The sequence below is a fragment of the Dendrobates tinctorius genome, unplaced genomic scaffold (assembly GCF_039654945.1).
Source record: "Dendrobates tinctorius isolate UK_male_01 unplaced genomic scaffold, ASM3965494v1 ptg000007l, whole genome shotgun sequence".
Taxonomy (NCBI): domain Eukaryota; kingdom Metazoa; phylum Chordata; class Amphibia; order Anura; family Dendrobatidae; genus Dendrobates; species Dendrobates tinctorius.
In genome coordinates, this window is record NW_027361675.1 from 6,576,941 (window position 1) to 6,604,542 (window position 27,602).

The 27,602-nt window shown below is 44.4% G+C and overlaps 1 pseudogene; it reads right to left on the bottom strand.

Moving 5' to 3' along the window:
* LOC141088945 (uncharacterized) overlaps positions 1–26,427 on the bottom strand; it is a 67,404-nt pseudogene extending 40,977 nt beyond the window's left edge.
* Positions 26,428–27,602: the final 1,175 nt, after the last annotated feature.

A 27,602-nucleotide genomic window follows, 5' to 3' on the forward strand; every position in this document is an offset into this window, starting at 1 on the left:
AGACACTGCCGAGAACCAGCTGACGGTGCTGGAACCCGGATGTGTAGCAAAAGCTACAAGAGTCAATGGAACTACCGAGAACCAGCTGACGGTGCTGGAACCCAGAGTGGCAGCAGAAGTAACAAGAGCCAATGGCACAACCGTGGACCAGCTGACGGTGCTGGAACAAGGTTACTAAGCAGGAGGTACCTGTGCTAGAAAGCACTACCAAGGACCAGCAGACGTTGCTGGAACTCGGATACCAAGAAGAAGGCACCTAGGCCAAAGGCACTGCCGAGAACCAGCTGACAGTGCTGGAACCCGGATGGGTAGCAGAAGCTACAAGAGTCAATGGAACTACCAAGAACCAGCTGACAGTGCTAGAACCCAGAGTGGCAGCAGAAGGAACAAGAGCCAATGGCACAACCTTGGACCAGCTGACGGTGCTGGAACACGGTTACCAAGCAGGAGGTACCTGTGCTACAAAGCACTACCAAGGACCAGCAGACGTTGCTGGAACTCGGATACCGAGAAGGAGGCACCAAGGCCAAAGGTACTGCCGAGAACCAGCTGACGGTGCTGGAACCCGGATGGGTAGCAGAAGCTACCCATGAAAAACAAAGTTGCAAGGCCGTTAGCCAACAGCAGTTACCGAAACCCACAGTCCTACAGTGGGTGCTTGTCCTATTGGCACTACGGAACCAGCCTTTATTACCAGAACCTGCAGCCCACATAGGAAGCACCTAAACTGCAGGCACCATAGACTTGGCTAACCCGACCACAACACGACAGGACAACGTAATGATGGCAAAGTGACGTTGACACTACCCGGAAACAGCAGGCGTGCTTGAACCAGGCTGGGCAGGAGGGAGTACCCGTGCCAAAGACACTTCTGAGCAACAACTGGCTGTGTTGAAGCCCAGGAACAATAATGCTGTAGGCTGAGGCCTAATTTCATCAAGTTTAATATCGGTTGTAGACTACTACTGATTTTAACCGTGCTCCAATTAGGCCTCTGGCTCCACTCTGTCTCTAGTATTTCCCCTCGCCTCCAACACCGGCAGTTGCTGCTCAGAAGTGGCATCTGCACAATCAACACTTGTTCCTGTGTAACTGGGGTTCAGTAACGTCAGCTGATCCCCTGATGTGTGTCCGCCAATGTCTCCTGCTCTGCCCACATTCCCACTACTAGTAATGGGAATGTGGACCGAGTAGAAGACATTGCCGGACACACATCAGGGGATCAACTGATGTTACTGAGCCCCAGTAACACAGGAACAAGTGTTGATTGTGCAGACGCCACTTCTGAGCAGCAACTGCGGGTGTTGGAGGCCAGGGGAAATAATAGAGACAGTGGAGCCAGAGGCCTAATTAGAGCACAGTTAAAAATCAGTAGTAGTGTGAATGTGGAGGCAGCAGGAGACTTTGCCATCCACACAACAGGGGAGCAGCTGGCATTAATGAACCCCACTGACACAGGAGCTAGTGTTTTTCTCTGTGCGGACGGCACTTCCAAGCGACAACTGGCTGTGTTGAAGCCCAGGATCAATCATGCAGCAGGCTGAGGCCTACTTAGAGCAAGTTTCAGATTGGATGTAGTTTGATTGTGGAGGCAGCAGGAGACTTTGCCGTCCACACAGCAGGGGAGCAGATGGCGTTACTGAACCCCACTGACACAGGAGCTAGTGTTTTTCTCTGTGCGGACGGCACTTCCGAGCGACAACTGGCTGTGTTGAAGCTCAGGATCAATCATGCAGCAGGCTGAGGCCTACTTGGAGCAAGTTTTAGATCGGATGTAGTTTGAATGTGCCTCTGAACCCCACTGACACAGGAGCTAGTGTGTTGCTCTGTGAAGATGGCACTTCTGAACACCAACTGGCAGTGTTGGAGCCCAGGAGCAAGCATGGAGCAGGCTGAGGCCTGATGTTTTTTGAATGTGGAGGCAGCAGGAGACTTTGCTGTCCATATAGCAGGGGAACAGCTGACGTTATTGAATCCCACTAACACAGGAGCTAGTGTTTTGCTCTGTGAAGACGGCACTTCTGAACAACTGGCGGTGTTGGAGCCCAGGAACAATCAGGGTGTAGGCTGAGGCCTACTAGGAGCAAGTTTAATATCTGAGGGTGTGTGATTTTGGAGGCAGCAGGAGACTTTGCCGTACACACAGCAGGGGATCAGCTGATGTTACTGAACCCCACTTACACAGGAACAATTGTGTTTTTCTGTGCATACAGCACTTCTGAGCAACAACTGGCGGTGTTGGAGCCCAGGAACAATCAGGGTTTAGGCTGAGGCCTACTAGGGGCAAGTTTAATATCTGAGGAAGTGTGATTTTGGAGGCAGCAGGAGACATTGCCGTACACACAGCAGGGGATCAGCTGACGTTACTGAACCCCACTTACACAGGAATGATTGTGTTTTTCTGTGCATACAGCATTTCTGAGCAACAACTGGCGGTGTTGGAGCCCAGGAACAATCATGGAGTAGGCTGAGGCCTACTAGGAGCAAGTTTAATATCTGAGGGAGTGTGATTTTGGAGGCAGCAGGAGACTTTGCCGTACACAGAGCAGTGGATCAGCTGACGTTACCGAACCCCACTTACACAGGAACGATTGTGTTATTCTGTGCATACAGCACTTCTGAGCAACAACTGGCAGAGTTAGAGCGCAGGAACAATCAGGGTGTAGGCTGAGGCCTACTAGGAGCAAGTTTAATATCTGAGGGAGTGTGATTTTGGAGGCAGCAGGAGACTTTGCCGTACACACAGCAGGGGATCAGCTGACGTTACTGAACCCCACTTACACAGTAACGATTGTGTTTTTCTGTGCATACAGCACTTCTGAGCAACTGGCGGTGTTGGAGCCCAGGAACAATCAGGGTGTAGGCTGAGGCCTACTAGGAGCAAGTTTAATATCTGAGGGAGTGTGACTTTGGAGTCAGCAGGAGACTTTGCCGTACACACCCCAGGGGATCAGCAGACGTTACTGAACCCCACCTACAAAGGAACGATTGTGTTTTTCTGTGCATACAGCACTTCTGAGCAACAACTGGCGGTGTTGGAGCCCAGGAACAATCATGGAGTAGGCTTAGGCCTACTAGGAGCAAGTTTAATATCTGAGGGAGTGTGATTTTGAAGGCAGCAGGAGATATTGCCGTACACACAGCAGGGGAACAGCTGACGTTACTGAACCCCACTTACACAGGAACAATTGTGTTTTTCTATGCATACAGCACTTCTGAGCAACAACTGGCGGTGTTGGAACCCAGGAACAATCAGGGTGTAGGCTGAGGCCTGCTAGGAGCAAGTTTAATATCTGAGGGAGTGTGATTTTGGAGGCAGCAGGAGATATTGCCATACACACAGCAGGGGAAAAGCTGACGTTACTGAACCCCACTTACACAGGAACGAGTGTTTTGTTCTGTACATAAAGCACTTCTGAGCAACAACTGGCAGTGTTGGAGCCCAGGGATTACAGTTCAGGTGGTAGAAACATGAACACAACAGGAGACCTGGATACTTTTGCCAGCCAATTATTTATTCTGGTAGAGGACTGGCAAATTCCGGGGAGATCCAGGCCTTGTTCATTTTCAGAAAAGTAAGCCGGTCAACGTTATCGGAGGATAGTCGCGTGCGACGGTCTGTTAGTACACCACCTGTGGCACTAAAGACGCGTTCCGATAATACACTGGCAGCAGGGCAAGCCAGCACCTCCAATGCATACTGGCTAAGCTCCGGCCATGTATCTAGCTTAGAGACCCAAAACTTGAAGGGGGAAGAGCCGTCAGGGAGTACACTGACAGGGCAAGACATGTAGTCTGTCACCATCTGACAGAAACGTTGCCTCCTGCTGACTGGAGCCGTCAGTGATGGTGTAGCCATTTTTGGCGGGCACACAAAACTTTGCCACATTTGGGCCATACTGGTCTTGCCTTGTGCTGCGGCGCTGCCTCTGCTCCCTCTTAGTGCAGAGCTCCTCCACTGCCTCGACGCACAGAGCTGCTTTGAAAAGCACTAGCAGCACTGCTCTCGGGTGGAATGGAGAACATGATGGACTGCACCAGTGTGTCTTGGTACTCCCGCATTTTGCGCTCCCGGTTCAACGATGTTATGAGGCTTTGTAAGTTGTCCCAGTAGCAAGGATCTAGGAGGGTGTACACCCAATAATAAGCCGTGTGGAGAATGTGGGCGATGCGGCGGTCGTTTCTCAGGCACAGCAGCATGAAATCAACCATGTGCTGAAGACACCCAACTGGCCAAGAAACGCTGTCCCCTGCTAGAGGCGTCATCTCTGCCTGCTCTGCATCACCCCACCCTCGCTGTACATACTGACTACTAGAGCCTTGTGTACCTACCTCCTCTGGAGAGATGTCTTCCTCCTCCATTGACTCCTCCTCATCCTCCTCACAAAGTGTCCCCTGCCTATGCCTTTGTGAGGAACCACGTTGCGCAGACTGTCCAGAAGCAGATGGCATTTGTGACTCCTCATCCTCCACCTCTTCCAATACCTCGTCCCTTAGTGCTTCCATTGATTTTTGAAGCAGGCAGATAAGGGAGACAGTCATGCTGACTAGTGCATCATCTGCACTCGCCATCCACGTGGAATCATCGAAGGCATGCAAAACTTGGCAGATGTCCTTCATAGTGGCCCACTCTGTGGTGCTGAAGTGTGATCGGCGCACAGTGCGACTTGTTTGCGCCTGATGCAGCTGGTACTCCATTACTGCTGCCTGCTGCTCACCCAACCGCTCCAACATATGTAACGTTGAATTCCACCTGGTGGGGAGGTCACATATGATGCATTGTTCCGGAAGGCGGAATCAGCGTTGCAGAGCTGCAATGCGCGATCTTGCCACGCTGGAACGCCGCAAGTGAGCGCACTCTATGCGGACCTTGTGCAGCAGTGCATCAAGATCCGGATAGTCCCTCAGAAAGCTCTGCACGACCAAGTTGAGCACATGTGCCAGACAAGGTATGTGAGTGAGGTTGCCTAGGCCAAGAACTGCCACCAGATTTCGGCCATTGTCACACACTACCAAGCCTGGCTGGAGATTCGCTGGCACAAACCACACGTCACCCTCCTGCTTAATGGCATTCCAGACATCCTGCTCTGTGTGGCTTCGATTCCCCAAAGAAATTAATTTCAGTACGGCCTGTTGACGTTTGGCGATGGCTGTGCTCATATCGGTCGTAACAGGCTCCTGCTGCGCTGATTCTGCGGAACTTGAGTATGAGGAGGAGTCAATGTGTAAAGACTGGCTTCCTGCAATCCTTGGAGTTGGCAGAACATGTACAGTGCCACTCTCCAGATCTGTACCCGGCTCCACAACATTAACCCAATGGGCAGTGAGAGAAAGGTATCGTCCCTGTCCATGGGTACTGGTCCACGCATCGGTGGTCAGGTGGACCTTGCTACTGAGGGCATTTAGTAGCGCATGTTTTATTTTTCCCTCCACATGCTTTTGCAGGGCAGGGACGGCTTGACTGCTGAAATAAAAGCGGCTGGGCACGTTGTATTGTGGGACTGCCAATGCCATGAAGTTCCGGAAGGTGTCAGTCTTCACCAGCCTGAATGAGAGCATTTCAAGGGCCAGTAGTTTGGCAATGCCAGCATTCAAAGCCTGTGCTCGGGGATGATTTGCCGAGTATGGCCGCCTTTTCTCCTATGCCTGTGCTACCGTTGGCTGTAGAGTGGCCTGGGAGTGTGAGGATGAGTGGGAACGTGGTGCTGTGGGTGGAATGGCACTGGTCTCTGGACAACAGTGCTAGAGGTTCTTCCATGGCGATCCTGTGAGGAAACCGAACCAGCTGTGTGTGAGCTGGAGGAAGAGGCACCAACACGAGCTGAAGAGGTGGTAGGTAGTGCTGTAGGTTGGCCTACGTCTTCAGTGTGTCTCTGTAACTCCAACACATGCTTGGCCCGCACATGTTTCCATATATTTGTGATATTGAGGTTGCTGGCACTTTTCCCTCTTTTGACTTTCTGATGACACAGCTTGCATTTGACTAAGCAAATGTCATCTGCAACTGTGTAAAAAAAGGTCCACGCACTGCAAGTCCTGGGAGCGCCCGTTATGTGTTTTGGAAGAGGAGTGCTCCTAACGGGTGCCGAAGTGGAGGCTACAGGCAACCAAGTCTGCTCCCTCTCCCTCCACTTTTGGCCATTTGGGGAATCTCTTCCTCAGAGCTGCTCCCACCACCTTCCTGTTCCTCACGTCATGATGGGTCAAGGACCTCATCATCTACCCTCCCCTCTGCAAACACCTGCTTCTCCTGGGTAGTCTCGCCAGCACTGTACGCACCAGAAAGTGGCACCTGAGTCTCATCATCTGATGCGTACTGAAGTGTACTGCCCATAGGCACTGGCCCACCCACCTCTTCAGATTCAGAGGGACAAAGCAGTTGCGCATCACTGCATACTCCCTCTTCTTCACATTGTAGAATGCTGCTTGGCTGGCCCCCTCTTTCCAAGCCAACAGATTCAGAGAACAGAAGTAGAGAATGAGATGGCTCCTGTCCAGGGCTCTCTGACTGCCTGAGCAATTTGGCAGGTGGTGAAGAGACAGATGGTTGCTCTTCAGTGCTCTGACCCTGAGAGGATGTGGAAGTCATTGACGTGGATGCATTCGCTGCCATCCATCTGACAACGGCTTCAATTTGTTCATCCCGCAGCAGTGGGGTACGGCGAGGTCCCACAAAGCTGCGCCTAAAGGACTGTTGCCTGCTAAGACTGGGGGATGCTGGGTCACTGGTGCCCGCTGCAGGCACAGAATCCCCACATCCTCTCCCTGCTGAATCCCCACGTCCTCTCCCTGCTGTAACTCTACGCCCACGACCACATGCCTTACTCCCTGCCTTCTTCATCTTGGTAGACTGATAAAGATAGGCAGAAAAGTAAAAAAGGGGAGCTTAGTGTGCTTATTCCTGGACAGCTGCTAACAGGTATAAGAAACACTAATATTATAAAGTGTGTAGACTACACTTTAATATAAGCTACTGTGGCCTACAAAACTGTAAAGTGGAGTGTTTGGTGAACTTTTTTTCCTTTTTTTTTCTAAAAAAAAATTAGGATGTGACAGATGTGAAAGGGATAATATCACAAACTTTTTGGAGCTATTACAATGTAGGAAGCAAACCTACAATGCAATAGATGAGGCTCTAAAAAATAGGGTAATACTAATCTGACTGGGCCTGCAGGACACAAGCCAGCAAAAAGGCTCCTCTATCTACTCCTATATAGTGTTTGCAACCAACCAATGTTGATGGATACGGATGGAAGCACACTAATGTAGGAGAAAAATATCAGGAAAAATGAGCTGCAAAAAATCAAAAAAAGGACAACATATGAGGCAGTGACGCACGCTGAGCAGACTACAACCAGACGTGGCTGCAGAACACACTACAACGTGAGCTGCACTCACACACAGAGACCTCTCAGACAGCTAAGAACAGTGCAGATTACTTGGCACTAGCACTGAAAGGCTGCAGAGAGGCTCCGCTGTCTACTAATAGTGTTTGCAACCAACATATATGGATACAGATGGAAGCACACTATATAGAATTTCTGAAAAATAAGCAGCAATAAAAGAAAAATATGTATGAGGCAGTAACGCATGCTGGGCAGCCTATACAACCAGATGTGGCTGAAGGACACACTCCACAGCGTGAGCTGCACTCACACAGCCCTTGCAGACAGCTGTGAACAGCGCTGCTAGGCAAAAGAAAGCTACAGTGGTGGATTATGTAGCCTGGGTAAAGCACTAGATTATTTTGACAATCGCTATCTCTAACTGTCCCTCACAGTCTTCAACAGCAGCCTGTCCCTAACTGAATTCACAGCAGAGTGAACCAGAAATGGCGGCTGCGGTGGCTTTTATAGTTCATCATGACATCATTTCAGCAGCCAATCACAGCCATGCCATTAGTTAACATGCCTACATGCCTAACAGGATGTGCCCAGACTTCTGAAGATTCCCATTGGCTGAATCAAAGAAAACTTGCGCATAGCATTATGGGAACTTCCGATTCCGGTATCCGATATGCTAAAAGTATCGGAACTCAGTATCGGAATTCCGATACCGCTAATATCGGCCTATACCCGATATTTGCGGTATCGGAATGCTCAACTCTAATCACCACATTCAAAAATGTCTATCAAAATATAAAATAAACATCACCTCAGTGAGCAAAAAATTAGCCCTCATACAGCCCCAGATCCCGAAAAATGAGAATATTATGGATCTCTGAATATGGTGAGAAAAGCGAAAAAAAAAATTGACATATTTCTGAAATTTTTGTCACCTCTGAAATTAAAAAAACTGTGCATGTTTGGTATCTGCATACTCGTACTGACCACAGTTCACTGTGAGAAGTCTCTTATGGTGATCTGCTGTGAGTTCACTAAGTTTAGCGTTACACCATGAAACTTCTCACAGTGCTAGCAGTGATCTCGCTGAGGTGACCACAGTTGATCTGCCTGGCTCACACCAATGTAAGCTGGGAACACAGCCTCAGTGACCTGCGGTAACCTTCACAGCATAGCCACTAGTCACTGACTTTGTGCCCACAGCAGCTCGTTCTCCTGTGGTCTTCTGCCTGGACGGTCGCATCTTGGCACTGTCCAGTTCGAAAACCAATTATCATAGACATGGATTTCAGTATGGGACAGTATGTCAGACAGGTGAAGGATATTGTTGTTTTTTCCTTTCTTTTTTTTTTTACTGGAGCTTCAATTAAATGGGCTTATGGTGGATATTTTTGCTGTTTTTTATTTTCTGTTAATTAAAGGGTACCAAAGCTTCAATGGAATGGGTGTAAGGTGAGCATAACTGTGTTTGTTATATGTAAATAAATTAGTAAAATGTTATGTATTTTTATTTAAAATAAAGGACTTTATTCTTTGTGTTTTTTACTGACAATATGACTATGGAGTTAGTAATTGATAAACCTTTTATATATGCCTATCCATTACAAACTGCTGGCCTTGATGTCACCTGAAATTAAAAAGGTGATATCAACCTCACAAATATGAACCCCACTTGCCACTGCCAAAGGCAAGTGGGAAGTGACAGATGAAGTGCCAGAATTGTAGTAGATGTGCCTCTTCTGGGGTGGCTGTGGGCTGCTATTTTTAGGCTGGGGGGGGTAAATATCTTTGGCCCCTTATCAGCCTGATAATACCCGCCACCATCTGTGTGTTTTAGCTTGGATGCTTGTCAAAAATGGGGGAACCAAACGACATGATTAAAACTTATTTATTTAAATAATTTAAAAAATGGCTTGCATATTCTTGATAATGAGTCATGATAAAGCTGACAGCTGAGGGTTGCAGCCCACAGCTGTCAGTTTTGCCATGCTGCTTATCAAAAACCAAAAGTCTCCACATCATTTTTTAATTCATTTTTCTATAGCCCAGGTGACGGTGATGAATACTCCCATAAGCCACTCCTGCTCAAGCTGTTATTAGCATCAGCAGGTGTAGGTTGATGGGAATAGTACTCACATCAGCCGATACCTCTGTGTCCAAAGTTAACCTTTTTACCTTTGGTCACAGCTGCTGGTGCTATTCCCAGCGGTAATGATCTTACCACAAATCAGAGCCGCTGAGTCATGCAGATGATAGCGTGGGAAACACTTAATGTTCGGGGTGTTGAAACCAAGCAACATGTGACTAAGGACAGGATCACACTACCGTGTGTGATGCGAGAAACTCGCACGAGTCTCTCACATGAACACCCGTCACTGCCGCTGGCACTCAGGACCGGAGCTGTGGCTGCATGTATTTCTCTGCAGCCGCGGCTCCAGTCCTGAGTGCTGGCACTAGCGCCGTGTGTTGATGGAAGAGACTCGTGCGAGTTTCGCGCATCAAACATGGGCAGAGTGCTCAGTCAGAAAGCTAGCATACAAATTACAGAAAACTGATGCCACATCAAGAATTAGTCTGAATAGGTGCATACCAAAAAGCAGCTTTCATATAAAAATGAGGAAATGGTTGCACTCAGTTGCGTTAAGGCATATTAATGTGAAATACAAGAAGTGTGAATAGCATAATGGCTTTTTAAATTTAGGAATAACACATGAGAATTTGTATGCAAACTTTCTGACTGAGCACTCTGCCTTTCACCATGCTTGGATTTTAATTCCATTCAATCACATTTGGTTCCGATCTTCCTATAAATACAGGCTTTACCAAGTTATTAGCCATAGGTAAGTGTTCACACGAGGCAGTCAGGTCAGGGACCCGTTCAATGAAATCACCTTGACGTTGGTGAATGGGCTCACATTTTTTTGCCAAATTTTGTGCTAAGTATCTCGTGCTATTCCTAAATTTCAAAAGCCATTACGCTATTCACACTTCTTGCATTTCACATTGATATGCCTTAATGCAACTGAGTGCAACCATTTCCTCATTTTGATATCGATCCTGTGCTGTGGCGTGCTGAGCTGTCGGTGCTTTGATTGACAGCTCGGTTGACCTATCTGACTGGATGTTGCAGAGATTTCCACAGGTGCTCCATGTTCTTGGAAATTGCCTTACTATATAGGTGAGCTGTCTGACCCAGATCATTGCCAGTCATAAGCTTGTTGTAAGCTTGTGCTCTCTGGTGTGTTTGCCTGTACCCTGTGCTGTAAATTCTGATCTTCTTCTGCTGCTGACCTTTGGACCGTGTTCAGACTACCTGTTTGTTATTGCCCCCTTGCATCTGATTTTCCGTTGCTGACCTTTGGACTGTGTTTAGACTACCCGTTTGTTATTGCCCTTTTGCTTATCCGCTATTTCTCTGGTATTCTGACCCTGGCATGTGACCTGACTTACAATTTAGTATTTTCTCTTTGTTTACTATGTGATATTTTGATATTGACCCTGGAGTGTCTGACTGCACTGATTCTGTCATGGTTAGGACATGGTTAATGCCCTGTTTTCTCAGGGTTAATTTTGCTGGCCTCCCTTTGGATCTGGGAGGGGTATTTATACTCACTCCAGACTAGGATTCCCTGTCAGCTATACTGTTATTCTGGCTGTGTGTCTGACCCCCCTGGTGTGCGTGTACACTGCATTGCTTGTTTGCTTCCCGTGTATGACCCAGTCTGTCCCTTCACTCTGTTCTCTGTCTCACATTTGGTACTATTGTCTTCTCCGGTCCTGACCTCCTGGCTTGGCTATTGCTACTTTGTTACAGTTTGTCCCTATTGTACCGTCTATTGCCCGTTCTGGTTTTCTGATCTATTGCTACGTCCTGACTATCCGATCTGTCTAACCCTTTGGTACTGTCATGCTATTTTGTGTTTTGACCCCGGCTTGATCATGTTTATGCCCCTTGGTAACTTTGTCCGGTAGTTACCTTTCTAGGAGTTTTCCTATAGCTCCTAGCTCTCTGAAGTTTAGGCCACGCCCCCAGCAGTCACGTGCTTCAGGTCTTGCTAGTCTGAAGCACGCATCTTCACCGCTGCTGCCCCGCTCCACAGGTATCTCTGAGCACAGTTTGTTTTACTCTGGACACGCGCACTGGCTCAGTGAGCAAGTGCGGTGTGGTGTTCCTCACAGATTCACAGCTAGCCATTGGTTGTGACTAGCGTCACAAGAAGTAGGGATAGGGTAAAAAGTGTCAGGGAGATCAGTCCTGAACTGGCACAAATTAGTAAATATGCCTGTTTGGCTGATATTAGGAATGCAAGCCCATCACTACAGCAGGATGTTGCTACTGGCAACTAGGAAAATGACTAGAGTAGGAAGGAAGAAAATAGGAATGTAGCAAAGGCCAGAGAAATGTTAGTGGTAGGGAACTCTATAATTAGACGTACAGTGCCAAAATGGTGATTGCCAAACAGTGTGTTATCTGCAGGGTGCTCTTGTTCGGCATATTGCGGATCAGATAGACAGATTGTAGGGTGGGGCTGTGGAAAACCAGAGGTCGATGTATACATTGGTACCAATGAAAAAGTTAGATGGAGGTGGAAGGTAATTAAAAATGATTACCGTGAACTAGAAGAAAAGTTGAAAGTCAGGACTTCCAAGGTGGTGTGTTTCAGTATTACTGCCAGTGCCATGAGCGTCACTAGAAAGACAGCGCAAACTTAGAGAGATAAATAAATGGCTTAGAAATTGGTAGGATTTAGGTTCACTGAGAATCTGGCTGACTTTTCTGTCAGCTACAGGATCTACAGTAGGGATGGGCTGCACTTCAATGGGGAGGGTGCAGCTGTACTTTGGGGGAAAAATGGTAAGACGGATGGAGGAGCTTTTAAACTACTATCTCGGGAGAGGGAAGGCTGTTGTGCTAAAAACGAGATAGATCGATTAGACAGAGAGAATAAGATGGTAGGGGTTAATGAGAATTTAAGGAGAGCTGGGATATGCAAGGAAAGTAGGGAGGTGAATAGGTATGATAAATGTACTAATGGTATTAAATGTCTGCTGGCAAATGCAAAAGTCTTGCAAACAAATTTAATGAATTGGAGACTCTCATATCAGCCACAGATTATGATGTGGTGGGTATGGAAACCTGGCTGGACAAAAGTCATGACTTGGTGACAAATGTATATAGCTACTCTTGCATTTAGAATGGACAGGAAAGACAAAAAAGCTGGAGCGGTGTGTATTTTCAGCAAATTCAATTTAAGACCTAAGGCACTGAGAAAGCCACCTGCCTGCAGGACCCGGAATGCCCCCGCGGCCATCTTGGATCCAGGGGCCTGCAGGAAGGAGGCCCTCGGAACAACGCGAGCAAATCGCGTTGTTCCGAGGGGCTCAGGGAAGCATGCAGGGAGCCCCCTCCCTGTCTGATGCTTCCCTATGCTCCCGATACACTGCAATCAATTCATATCCAGCCACTGCAGTTGCTGCTCAGCACAGATGTCGGTCCCAGCATCTTGCTCAGGCTCATGATATATGTTTGGTTACTGCTGGCGTTCCAGCCAAGTCTATGGTAATCAGTGATATACAGGTGCAGCCTTGCACTCTGGAGTCTAAGTCCAGAGATCACCTTACTGAGCATGTCCGTGTTGTGGAATCTTCTCATTGGTGGTCGGACGTTAGCTGCTCTGGTGATGGAGCAGCTCCAGAATAGTCCGTGGACAATGCCTTGACCGAATGGGCATGAGTGTTTGGGGTGGAGCCTAGCATATAAAAGGCTCTAAGCCGTGCACGCGGGTGCGCTAGTGACATTTATGTTTGGTGTGTTTGGGTGGATACTCTTCCACTCTGTCTGCAAGTTTGTGTGTGTCTGTCTATGCTCAAAGACTGTACATGTTGGCAGGCAGGTAACACACCTATGCGGTTTTGTACCCATGGCTCAATGCCTGAGTCTCTAGTCTGCTACATGATTAGGGTGCCGGTCAGGCACAAGTTCATTAGCATCAGGACTGGGATAACTAGCTGCTTAGCTTAGTATCTGTTCCATTCTTGTGTGTGGTTAGCACAGTTCAGTTACAGAGCAAGCTCAACCTCTATGTTGTACTTCTTTATGAAGGCAACAGGGTATTGTACCTAGTATCATAAGAGTTGTTTCTTCATTCATGTGTGTGGTTAGCACAGTTTAGTTGCCGAGCTAGCATAATCCACGTGCTAACTTCCCTGTGATGTTAACAGGGCATAGTACTTAGCATATTTAGTGCATTACCTCTCTGTGAAGTAACAGAGCTTGATACACAGTGTTCTGATTCTACTGTGTGACATTAACACAGTGTGTTTAAGGTGAGTGAACGCTTGCTGCTTTGTTCCGTCATCTTTCTGACTAGCAGCAGGTTACATCTCTGCACGGTGGACCCCGGGATTGTACTTTATTTTATATTTTTTATTTAGTGCAATCCGCCAACTCTAGCAATATGTCACTCAATATAAACTTCACATAGTTTACCAATTCACTATGACCTCAACAAAAATAATGCATGATAATATCACAATAATGTGCACATAGTGATTTAGGCAAGAAAAGGCTATAAAAAGGGAAGGTAGGACTATTGAGAGGGCATTGTCTACGGAAAGTGTCAGGTCTGTTCCTTACCCTTCCACAGGGAAAATGATCGCATAAAATGATTGCATAATGGTTCTTGCAAACCTGCACTTTCAATCAATATAGGCATATCCATAGTCTAAATAACTGGGTGGAATGGTATTCCGAGGCACTTAGCGACACTAAGTGTGCACTGAGCCCCTTCACTAACACATTACAATAAAGCTGTTTTTGGGACAACAGTGGAACAAATTAAAAAAACAGTATTCATTTTAGCACCATCTTGTAGAAGGCTATGTGGTTAGTTTTGGTCAGTATTTTACATCACTATTTGTAAGCCAAAATCAGAACTGAGTGAAAAATACATAAATGGTTAATGTGCTTCTATTATACTTTTAATCTGATTGTTCCACTCCTGAATTTGGCTTACAAATACTGATGTAAAATACTGACCAAATACTGAATGTGTGAGCGTAGCTTAACTATCATTATGCCTTGTACCTCTAGTTTTTAGGATCAGTGTAACAATTTTGTCAGAAAGAAGAGATGTACTTAAATTACAGAAACACACAGTCAAGTTAATCATTTTAACCCCTTTCTGCCATCCGACGTACTATCCCGTCCATGGGACCTGGGCCCCTATGCCCATGGACGGGATAGTACGTCGGCGCGATAAGCGGCGCCCACGTGGTGAGCGCCGCTGATCGCGGCCGGGTGTCAGCTGATAATCACAGCTGACACCCGGCACAATGTGTCAGGGGCGGTCACGGACCGCCCCCGACACGTTAACCCCTTGCACACCGCGATCAAACACGATCGCGGTGTACCGGGGGTTAAAGGGAAGCATCGGCAGGGAGGGGGCTCCCTCCGTGCTTCCCTGAGCCCCCCACGGCAGCGCAATGTGCAGCGCTGCTGTGGGGGACTCCTTTCCTCAAGGCCCCCGAATCCAAGATGGCGACGGGGGCCTTCGGGGGCCTGCAGGAAGCTGGCTTCCTCAGTGCCTGCAATGCGCAGGCATGAGGAAGCCTTCTGCAGTGCCTGTGTCAGATCGCTGATCTGTCACAGTGATCTGTGATGTGACAGATCAGCGATCTGTCACAGGACAGTGATGTCCCACCTGGGACTATTTAATAAAGTAAAAAAAAAAATAAAAAAAAGTGTAAAAATAATTTTAAAAAAAATCGCCAAATATATTAGAAAAAAAAAAAAAAATATTCCCCCAATAAATCCATTTTTTGGAAATAATAATAAAAAAAAACAATAAAAGTACACATATTAGGTATCGCCGCGTCTGAAACGACCCACCCTATAAAACTGTCCCATTAGTTAACCCCTTTAGCGAACCCCTTAAAAAATAAAAATAAAAAACGAAGCAAAAAATAATGATTTATTATCATACCGCCAAACAAAAAGTGTAATAACGCGCGATCAAAAAGAAGCATATAAATATCCATGGTACCGCTGAAAACATCATCTTGTCCTGCAAAAAACGAGCCACCACACAGCATCATCAGCGAAAAAATAAAAAAGTTATAGCTCGCTGAATAAAGCGATGCAAAAATAATTATTTTTTATATAAAATAGTTTTCATTGCATAAAACCGACAAAAACATAAAAAAAGACCTAAATGAGGTATCGCTGTAACCGTACTGACCCGAAGAATAAAACCGCTTTATCAATTTTACCACACGCGGAACGGTGTAAACGCACCCCCCCAAAAGAAATACATGAAACGCTGGTTTTTGTTCATTCTGCGTCCCAAAAATCGGAATAAAAAGCGATCAAAAAATTTCACGTGCCCGAAAAGGGTACCAATAAAAACGTCAACTCGTCCCACAAAAAATAAGACCTTACATGACTTAGTGGGTCAAAATACGGAAAAATTATAGCTCTCAATATGTGGTGATGCAAAAACTATTTTTACAATAAAAAGCGTCTTTTAGCGTGCGACAGCCGCCAAGCATAAAAACCGCCATAAATAGTAAATCAAACCCCCCGTTATCACCCCCTTAGTTAGGGAAAAATAATAAAATAAAAAAAATGTATTTATTTCCATTTTTCCATTAGGGTTAGGGCTAGGGGTGTGTTGGGGTAGGGTTAGGGCTAAGGTTAGGGTTAGGGTAGGGTTAGGGTTAGGGCTAGGGCTAGGGTTAGGGTTAGGGCTAGGGTTAGGGCTAGGGTTAGGGCTAGGGGCGTGTTGGGGTTCGGGTTGGAGTTAGAATTGGGGGTTTCCACTGTTTGGGCACATCAGGGGCTCTCCAAATGCAACATGGCGTCTGATCTCAATTCCAGCCAATTCTGAGTTGAAAAAGTCAAATGGTGCTCCTTCCCTTCCAAGCTCTGCTATGCGCCCAAACAGTGTTTTACCCCCACATGTAGGGTATCAGCCTACTCAGGACAAATTGCAAAACAATTTTTGGGGTCCAATTTCTCCTGTTACCCTTAGGAAAATAAAAAATTGGGGGCAAAAATATCATTTTTGTGGAAAAAAATGATTTTTTTATTTTCACGTCCGAGTGTTATAAACTTCTGTGAAGCACTTGGGGGGTTCAAAGTGCTCACCACACATCTAGATAAGTTCCGTGGGGGGTCTCGTTTCCAAAATGGGGTCACTTGTGGGGGTTTCCACTGTTTAGGTACATTAGGGGCTCTCCAAAGGCAACATGACACCCGCAGACCATTCCATCAAAGTCTGCATTCCAAAACGTCACTACTTCCCTTCCGAGCCCTGACGTGTGTCCATACAGTAGTTTTATCCCACATATGGGGTGTCAGCGTACTCAGGACAAATTGGACAACAACTTTTGGGGTTCAATTTCTCATGTTACCCTTGGAAAAATAAAAAAATTGGGGACTAATTGATCATGTTTGTGGAAAAAATACGATTTTTTTATTTTCATGCCCTGGCATTATAAACTTCTGTGAAGCCCTTGGAGGTTCAAAGTGCTCACCACACATCTAGATAAGTTCCTTGGGGGGTCTAGTTTACAAAATGGTGTCACTTGTGGGGGGTTTCCACTGTTTAAGTACATTAGGGGCTCTCCAAAGGCAACATGACACCCGCAGACCATTCCATCAAAGTCTGCATTCCAAAACGTCACTACTTCCCTTCCGAGCCCCGACGTGTGCCCATACAGTAGTTTTCTCCCACATATGGGGTATCAGCATACTCAGGACAAATTGGACAACAACTTTTGGGGTCCAATTTCTCCTGGTACCCTTGGGAAAATAAAAAAAATGGTGACTAAAAGATCATGTTTGTGGAAAAAATACGAATTTTTTATTTTCACGCCCGGGCGTTGTAAACTTCTGTGAAGCACTGGGGGGTTCAAAGTGCTCACCACACATCTAGATAAGTTCCTTGGGGGGTCTAGTTTACAAAATGGTGTCTTTTGTGGGGGGTTTCCACTGTTTAGGTACATTAGGGGCTCTCCAAAGGCAACATGACACCCGCAGACCATTCCATCAAAGTCTGCATTCCAAAACGTCACTACTTCCCTTCCGAACCCCGACGTGTGCCCATACAGTAGTTTTCTCCCACATATGGGGTATCAGCATACTCAGGACAAATTGGACAACAACTTTTGTGGTCCAATTTCTCCTGGTACCCTTGGGAAAATAAAAAAATGGTGACTAAAAGATCATGTTTGTGGAAAAAATACAAATTTTTTATTTTCACGCCCGGGCGTTGTAAACTTCTGTGAAGCACTGGGGGGTTCAAAGTGCTCACCACACATCTAGATAAGTTCCTTGGGGGGTCTAGTTTACAAAATGGTGTCATTTGTGGGGGGTTTCCACTGTTTAGGTACATTAGGGGCTCTCCAAAGGCAACATGACACCCGCAGACCATTCCATCAAAGTCTGCATTCCAAAACGTCACTACTTCCCTTCCGAGCCCCGACGTGTGCCCATACAGTAGTTTTCTCCCACATATGGGGTATCAGCATACTCAGGACAAATTGGACAACAACTTTTGGGGTCCAATTTCTCCTGGTACCATTGGGAAAATAAAAAAATGGTGACTAAAAGATCATGTTTGTGGAAAAAATACAAATTTTTTATTTTCACGCCCGGGCGTTGTAAACTTCTGTGAAGCACTGGGGGTTCAAAGTGCTCACCACACATCTAGATAAGTTCCTTGGGGGGTCTAGTTTACAAAATGGTGTCATTTGTGGGGGTTTCCACTGTTTAGGTACATTAGGGGCTCTCCAAAGGCAACATGACACCCGCAGACCATTCCATCAAAGTCTGCATTCCAAAACGTCACTACTTCCCTTCCGAGCCCCGACGTGTGCCCATACAGTAGTTTTCTCCCACATATGGGGTATCAGCATACTCAGGACAAATTGGACAACAACTTTTGCGGTCCAATTTCTCCTGGTACCCTTGGGAAAATAAAAAAATGGTGACTAAAAGATCATGTTTGTGGAAAAAATACGAATTTTTAATTTTCACGCCCGGGTGTTGTAAACTTCTGTGAAGCACTGGGGGGGTCAAAGTGCTCACCACACATCTAAATAAGTTCCTTAGGGGGTCTAGTTTCCAAAATGGTGTCATTTGTGGGGGGTTCCACTGTTTTGGTACATCAGGAGTTTTCCAAACGCGACATGGTGTCCGATCTCAATTCCAGCCAAAAACGTCAAATGGCGCTGCTTCCCTTCCGAGCTCTGCCATGCGCCCAAATAGTGGTTTACCCCCACATGTGGGGTATCAGCGTACTCAGGAGAAATTGCACAATAACTTATAGGGTCCTGTTACCCTTGGAAAAATAAGAATTGAGGGTGAAAAGATCATTTTTGTGGAAAAAATATGATTTTTTAATTGTATGGCTTTATGTTATAAACTTTTGTGAAGCCCATGGGGGTTCAAAGTTCTCACCACACATCTAGATAAGTTCCTTGGGGGTCTAGTTTCCAAAATGGTGTCATTTGTGGGGGTTTCCACTGTTTTGGTACATCAGGAGTTTTCCAAACGCGACATGGTGTCCGATCTCAATTCCAGCCAAAAATGTCAAATGGCGCTGCTTCCCTTCCGAGCTCTGCCATGCGCCCAAATAGTGGTTTACCCCCACATGTGGGGTATCAGCGTACTCAGGACAAATTGCACAATAACTTTTAGGGTCCTGTTACCCTTGGGAAAATAAAAATTGGGGTGAAAAGATCATTTTTGTGGAAAAAATATGATTTTTTAATTGTACCTCTGTACGTTATAAACTTCTGTAAAGCCCTTGTGGGTTCAAAGTTCTCACCACATATCTAGATAAGTTCCTTGGGGGGTCTAGTTTCCAAAATGGGGTCACTTGTAGGGGGTTTCCACTGTTTAGGTACATCAGGGACTCTCCAAACGTGACATGGCGTCCAATCTGAATTCCAGCCAATTTTGCATTGAAAAAGTCGCTCCTTCCATTCTGAGCTCTGCCATGCGCCGAAACAGTCGTTCCCCCCCACATATCAGGTATTTGCGTACTCAGGACAAATTGCACAATAACTTTTGCAGTTCAATTTCTCCTGTTACCCTTGGTAAAATAAAAAAAATTGAACCTGAAGTATTTTTTTATGAAAAAAAGTTAGATGTTCATTTTTTTTTAAATATTCAAAAAAATTCCTGTGACGCACCTAAAGGGTTAATAAACTTCTTGAATGTGGTTTTGAGCACCATAAGGGGTGCAGTTTTTAGAATGGTGTCACTTTTGGGTATTTTCTATCATATAGACCCCTCAAAGTGGCTTCAAATGTGATGTGGTCCTAAAAATAAAATGGTGTTGTAAAAATGAGAAATCGCTGGTCAACTTTTAACCCTTATAACTTCCTAACAAAAAAAAATTTTGGTTCCAAAATTGTGCTGATGTAAAGTAAATATGTGGAAAATGTTAGGTATCAAGTTTTTTGTGTGCCGTATCTCTATGATTTAAGGGCATAAAAATTCAAAGTTGGAAAATTGCGAAATTTTCAAAATTTTCGCCAAATTTCCGTTTTTTTCACAAATAAACGCAAGTTATTTGAATGAAATTTTACCACTAACATGAAGTACAATATGTCACGAGAAAACAATGTCATAATCACCGGGATCCATGGAAGCGTTCCAGAGTTATGACCTCATAAATGTACAGTGGTCAGAATTGTAAAAATTGGCCCGGTCATGAACGTGCAAACCACCCTTGGGGGTGAAGGGGTTAATAGCAAAAAAATAATAAAAATTGGCAATAGAATAAGAGCAAGGCAATCAGAACCATACAAAAAAGGATGTAAAAAAAAACAAAAAAACTAAGAGCTGAGGAAATTGCTAGAAGATTTGTTATTTCTTGTCTTAAGAAAATTGCTAGCAAATTCTTTAGGGTAAAGCAGTAACTTATTTAATGTGTTACAATTATGTTCAAGTAGAAAAGGGACAGGACTGTAAATTTACCTCCTCATGAGAGCTGAACGATTAAGGCTTCCAGTTAACCTTTTGACAAATACAAGAAGGTAACTCATTATGTTCTCATTATACTATATATAGAGATCTATATCAAATCTGCTGAATTAAACATTCCTGAAGTTGCTTCTTTGGCATCTGTTTCTGCTGTGCGATTTTAAATACAGTATATAATATTACATTCCATGTATCCATTAAACTGTGAAATTAAAATAACACTGGTCCAAGGTTTTCCTAAATGTAGACTTACATTTAAAGCCTTAAGTGTAAGTTTAACTTATAATTATTACTAGCTGAAGAGCCCGGCGCTGCCCAGGCATAGTAACTAACTGTGGTTAGTTATAACAAATTATAATTATCCTCCATCCCATAGTCCCATGCCCATATACTCATCACACATGCTCAATCCCATAGTCCCATGCTCATATACCCATCACACATATTCGCCATCCCATAGTTCCGTGCCCATATACCCATCATACATATCCTCCATCCCATAGTCCAGTGCCCGTATACCCATCACACATCCTCCATCCCATAGTCAACCACTATGACATCATAATGAGCAGCGGGGCTTGCAACCTATGATGACATCAGCGTCGCCATGGCAACCATTGTAACATCATAATGAGGGGCGGGGCTTGATACGCACACACTGTTTCCCCAGTATGTAGATAGGGGCATTATGACATCATAATGAGGGGCTGGGCTTGACGTGCACACACTTTTTCCCCAGTAGGTAGACAGGAGCAAAATTGTTTGGTGAATTGGAATGCGTGGGGTTAAAATTTTGCCTCACAACATGGCTTAGGACGCTCTCGGGGTCCAGACGTGTGACTGTGCCAAATTTTGTGGCCGTAGCTGCGACGGTGCGGATGCCTATCCCGGACATACACACATACACACATACATACATACATACATACATACACACTTTGAGCTTTATATATTAGATATACTAGAGGTGTGCCCACCCAATGCTATCACATCGGTTGGGCAGTGTGTGTGTGTGGGGTGTGTGTCCCGCCGCTGCCTGCCCACCCACCTCTGTTCAGTCACAGCCGGCAGGAAAGACGGTGGTTTGCGGCCTGTGCTGGAGATGGGGGGCGACATCACCAGAGTGCCCCTTCACCCCATCTCCAGCACATGCCGCAAGCCGCGGTCTTTCCTGCCAGCTGTGACTGCACAGAGGTGGTTGGGCAGGCAGCGTTGGGATCTGGTGACTGTAGTCAGACGGCGGCGGGCCCTGGTGGGGATCTGGCGGTGGGTCCTGGCAGCGGGTCCAGCGGCAGGTTCCAGCAGCTGGTTCAGTGGCAGCTGGGGGTCCGACGTGGGCATCCCGGTGGTGTCCCACTGGTGGTACTGTGGAAGGGCCTGGTACCACCACCGGGTGCCATATTGGAATAACTTGGGTAATCCAATATGGCGGTTGGCGTACTTTTGGTCGGCGTGGTGAATTATGGGATTTAAGGACATCCAGACAGAAGTGGATGACGGACAATTTAAGGCAAATATATTAGATGTGTGTATATGTGAGTCCATGTGTGTGTGTATATGTGAATCCATGTGTGTGTGTACATGTGAGTACATGTGTGTATATGTGAGTACTTGTGTGTGTATATGTGAGTACGTGTGTGTGTATATGTGAGTGTGTGTGTATATGTGAGTACGTGTGTGTGTGTATGTGAGTACATGTGTGTGAGAGTACGTGTGTGTACATGTGTGTGTGCACACACGTGTGTATGTGTACATGTGTGTGTACATGTGTGTGTGTACATGTGTGTGTGAGTACACGTGTGTGCGAGTACATGTGTTTGTACATGTGTGTATGAGTACATGTGTGTGTGTGTGTGTGTGAGTATGTGTGTGTGTGTCTCTCCTGCTGGCTGTGACTGCACAGAGGGGGGTGGGCAGGCAGCGGCGGGGGTCCGGCGGCAGGGGTCCTGGTGGTGCCCCGCTGGTGGTACTGTGGAAGGGTCTGGTACTACCAGCGGGTGCCATATTGGAATACCCATCACTTGGGTATTACAATATGGCGGTCAGCGTACCTCCGGTATGGCGCCATGGATTGTGGGATTCGAGGACATCCAGACGGAAGTAGATGATGTACAATTTAAGGCAATTATTATACCAAATACATACAGCCATAGCTCAAAGTGTTGGCACCCTTAAAATTATTCCAGAAAATTTAAGTATTTCTCTTAGAAAATAATTACAGTTGCACATGTTTTGTCATACACATGTTTATTTCCTTTCTGTGTATTGGAACAACACAAAAATGCCTTTTTGTCATCTAGAGAGAGCAATATAGAAGGAATTTTTTGCTTTTCCACATGGGAAATTAAATTTAGTACTCTTCTTGTGCTGTCAGAGGCTTGCCTCCCTTTAATGAATCCAACTTGGTCTGAATGTATTAAGAAGGGCATAATTTGGAGTAACCTTTCTGAGATTATTTTAGCGTAAATCTTGATGTTCTTATTTAAGAGGGTTATAGACCTGTAACTTGGGCTTACTTCTGGATCATTATTTGATTTTGGAATAACCACTACAGTGGCCTGTAAGGATTCCTTTTGGAATTTACCTTCATTGATGGCTGTATTAACATACACATTAGGGGATCTAAAAGATGGTGTCTAAAAATGTTATAATATTCATTAGGTATACGGTCTGGTCCAGGTGATTTACTTTCCTTTAATGCGTTTATAGCTTTGTCAGTTTCATATGTTGAAATCGGGATGTTTAACAATGATAATTCATTTGTATTTAGTTGTGGGAGATTAATTCTAGAAAGAAATTTGTGTATTTCTATAGATTTTGGTTGAATTGTTTTTCTATCATCCTTTAAATTTTATAAGGCAGAGCAAAAACCCTCAAATTGTTCAGCAATTTCTTGCGGATGTGTATATTTATCTCCATCATTTTTAATAGAAGAGACTCTAGTTTTCATACGCTGTTTTTTGACCTTGTTGGTCTTTAGTCTAGACAGTTTGTTATGGGACATATAATAATTACGCTTAATGAAGTTCATAAGTTTATCATAGCCATCTAAAATAATGGATTTTAGTTCTGCTCTAAGGTGGAGTATAATAGAATGAGAGTTCTCTGTGGGGTTTTCTATCTGTTTTTCTACTTCTACTGCAATCCTTTGTGAAATTTCTTGTATTTTTTCTGCAGTTTTCCTTTTATGCTGAGAATTTAACTGTATAAGGATCCCTCTGAGAACTGGTTTGTGAGCGTTCCAGATGGTAATTGGGGAAATATAATATATACTATTTTCTAAAAAGTACAATTAGTGGCTTTTTCAATCTTTTCTTTATATTCCGGAGAATAAAGAAAAGGAGTTGCATCTCCATAATTTAGAATAGTTGTTCAAAGAAGTAGGCCTCAAAACTAATCTCACAAGAACGTGGTATGAATACGAAATAGTGTCAATTTTTATTATTTTTGAATCTTTGAAGGGTGTTATTATTTGTCAAAATCAACACAATTCTAAATCAATAATAATAACAATAATTCTAGAAAAAGTTTTGTGCTTATCTGAGTAATAAGTATACTCCCTTGAAGAAGAATTGAGACACCTAAATGCATCAAACAACTGCTGTTTTATCAACCCGTTTTCAATGTAAACATTTTGTTCCTTTACGAAGCGGAAGTATCTTTACTCTAGTCATGTATTATATTAAAATCTCCAAAAATAAGTAAGTGACCTTTTTTGTTTACGTACTTTTTTCATTAATTTATTTAAAAATTAAATTTGACCTCTGTTGGGAGCTTAGATGTTGACTAACATGTAGGTTGTTGTATTGATATTACATATAAGAATATGGTATCTTCTGTTGTCATCAATTAAATTAATTGAAAATTTACAGAATTTTTAATTGCGATGAGCACACCAGCTTTTTTCTTCTCAGACGAGGATTTAAATATATGAGGGAAATCCCTGTGAGAGAATTCTGGTGGGTTGTTCTGTGCAAATTTGGTTTCCTGATATGCTATTATATCAGAGTTGGATCTTTTTTCTTCTTTTCAAACGGAATACCTCTTGAAAGAGCTATTAAGGCCTTTCACATTCAATGTCAAAATTTTTAGCGTCATAATTACACATATTGAAATGCTGTTGGTGAGCCAGAAATATTCAAGTACATTGGTTATTAATATTTAGGCAATAAAACCAGTGAATAAAAATGTTACATTTCACAAAATTTTTTGAATTGTTTGAATTGTTAATGTTACAATTCAGAAACATGGAAATACCAAAAAGAAAAAAATAAATACTGGGTTCCCCCAGACGATCTGATGAAGAGGACGAGGGCAGCATAACTCGGGCTCTCAAGTACCTTTTCCAGATGTTGGGGGTAAAGAAAAGTTTGGCAGACTCTGCCCATGAGTCCTGGAATGAGGACACAAAGAATTAAGACTTTGGTAGAACACCTTCCCAAGATGTCACTTGAGGGGTTCCGGGTTCCTTTTTCGATAGGGATTGCGGTCATAACCAGGAATGTTATAGATTTAAAAAAAATACCAACCATCATCAGGATCAAGTATTGGATGAGATTTCCCATTGGAAAATACATTACCGTATATACTCGTGTATAAGCTGACCAGTGTATAAGCCAACCCTCTAATTTTGCCACAAAAACTGGGAAAACTTATTGACTCGAGTATAAGCCTAGGGTGAAAAATGCAGCAGCTACTGGTAAATTTCAAAAATAAAAATAGATACTAATAAAAGTAAACTGGTGGCCCCATAAGTTGCTCCATATTAATATACGCCCCATATAATGCTGCACAAAGGTTAATGGTGGCCCATAACATGCTCCATGTTAATATATATGCCCCATATAGTGCTTCACAAAGGTTATTTGTGGCCCATAACATTCTCCATGTTAATATATATGCTCCATATAATGCTGTTGGTGCTGCTGCTATTAAAAAAAATGACATATTCACCTCTCATCAGCTGCCCACTGTTCCTCAGCATTGCCGGCTCTCTACAGGACCCGGGAGACTGAGAGGTGAATATGGCATGGCTGGCTCACCCTCCCCCAGTTCTACTCACCCTCTGGGTGTCTGCATATCCGGCTCTGCTACATCTCAGTCCCGGATGTCTGCATCTCCCTTCCTGTGTTCTTAGTGTGCGGTCACATGGTATTGCTCATTAAAGTCATGAATATGCGGCTCCACCCCTATTGGAAGAAGACAGGAAGGGAGATGCAGACAGCCGGGACTGAGATATAGCTGAGCTGGATATACAGACGCCGGGAGGATGAGTATCATGTCTCCTGCTCCCCCTCCCTTGCTGGCTTTCAGGTGTATGACTCGTGTATAAGCCGAAATGGTCTTTTTCAGCCCAAAAAAGGGGCTGAAAAACTCGGCTTATACACAAGTACGAGTATATACGGTAATTTTAGGGAGGAAACCACTTTTGTAGACAATGTTATTAGCTCTCAGGATGGTGGCAATACCTGCAAATGATTTTATTGCGTTTAAGGTCTCTTTAGAAAAATCTGGAAACACTTTGATGTTTTCATATGGAGGAGGCAAATTCTTATGCTTCCTAAGATAATCTAATAGTCTGTCTTTTGTTTGAAAGAAATGAAGTTTAACAATCACTTCCCTTGGGACCTCTTTTGGGAGAAAAGTAGGTTTTTGCAACCTGTGAGCCCTATCTCTGGTCAGATCAATGATAGAGGAAGTTGGTAGAGCCTTATGAATTAGATCTTGGATATATGGAGCAAGATCTGCAGGAGAAACATTTTCTGGAACACCTCTAAACTTGAGGCTACATCTTCTGTTACGATCCTCCAAGTCTGTGAGTTTTGCCTTTAGTGCTTTAACCTCATATTTTAACAGGCAATGATCTGTCTTCAGTGTATTCTGTTTGGTGGCTATAGACTCAACTTTTTTGTCCGTGGCTGTAATTTTTGTATTCATTGTTTCTAATTGGGTACATATAACCACGAATTTGTTGTCGATATTCAGATTTACTTGCTGAATAGAATATGTCAGAAGATCTGACAAATATTTTACAGATGCTAAAAGACTCTGTTTTTCCCACTGAGAGGGAAGGTTGATGGATATCATTATTTATGATTACAACCATAATACATTTTATAGGAGAGGATAAGTTTGCAGTCTCCAGGGAGTGCTGAGAGTACAGCCATGGGAGGTTTGTATAAATTAAAAGGTCCACTGCAGCTCCAGCCGTGTTCCCCCAAGAGAGGAAAAAAAAGAGGTTGCTGATGATTACGGTCAAAGAAGCGCTCAGGACACAGTGTCAATGGTTATTTTCTTTATTCCACAATGCGTTTTGACGGTCAGACGCTGTCTTCATCAGGTGGTAAGATAATTATCACAACAGGAAGGGGTATTTAAAACTAGATCAACCAATGAGATTGATTACCACGAAAGATCAGAGCAGGACACCTCCACTTCAATTTTTCTAGAATATAATGCATTTATAAAAGAAGGTTAATCCTCAAGTATTCTTAATAAAAATGAATTTAAATTTTTAAATATTTCTCGGCTTAAATTCCCCTTTTTTATTTTTTACCGAAAATTCACAAAGACCCTTCTAATCCCCCATGCCGACCTATACTTTCCGTTATTGATTCTATCACCAGTAATTTATCACATTGCACTGCTCTTTTCCTCCAGAAGTATGTTATAAATTTGGACTCCTATCTCAAAGATTCATCTCACCTCATTGACCTCTGCTGTGAACTCATTTTCTGGTCTGCCTCTGGTTTCTGGTGAGTGAGCTGGTTGTGCTGACAGAGGAGTTGTGAGTTCTCTTTCTGGGCTCCCTCTGGTGGTGGCAGGAGGTAGTGAAGCTGATCTAATTAACAGAGACCTGCCACCTGATAATGAAGAAGAGGAGTGGACATCTGGAGTCTCAAACTGGATTTAAGACAGCCGACTCCCTATTCCCATGCTGGTGATTTTTTCCTGCTTCCTGAGGTCTTAGTTTCCTGTTCAGTTCCTGCCATCTCAAGCTAAGTTGTCATTGCTAATGTTCACATTTGATTTGGTTTGGTCTATTCAGTTTTTTGTGTGGTCAGCCAGCTCCGACTGGGGCTGTGCTGAATTTCCAGTCTTATTTCACTGTATGTGCCAGTTTGCTTTTTGTCCCTTATTAGATTGGCCTCTTTTTGCTCTGTTCTCAGAATATGCCAGAGTGCTGATATAGTGGGAGAAGTCTAGAGACTTCAGGGTATTTTTTGCTATCAGAAGTGTTGGACATTTTTGCAGGGTTTTTT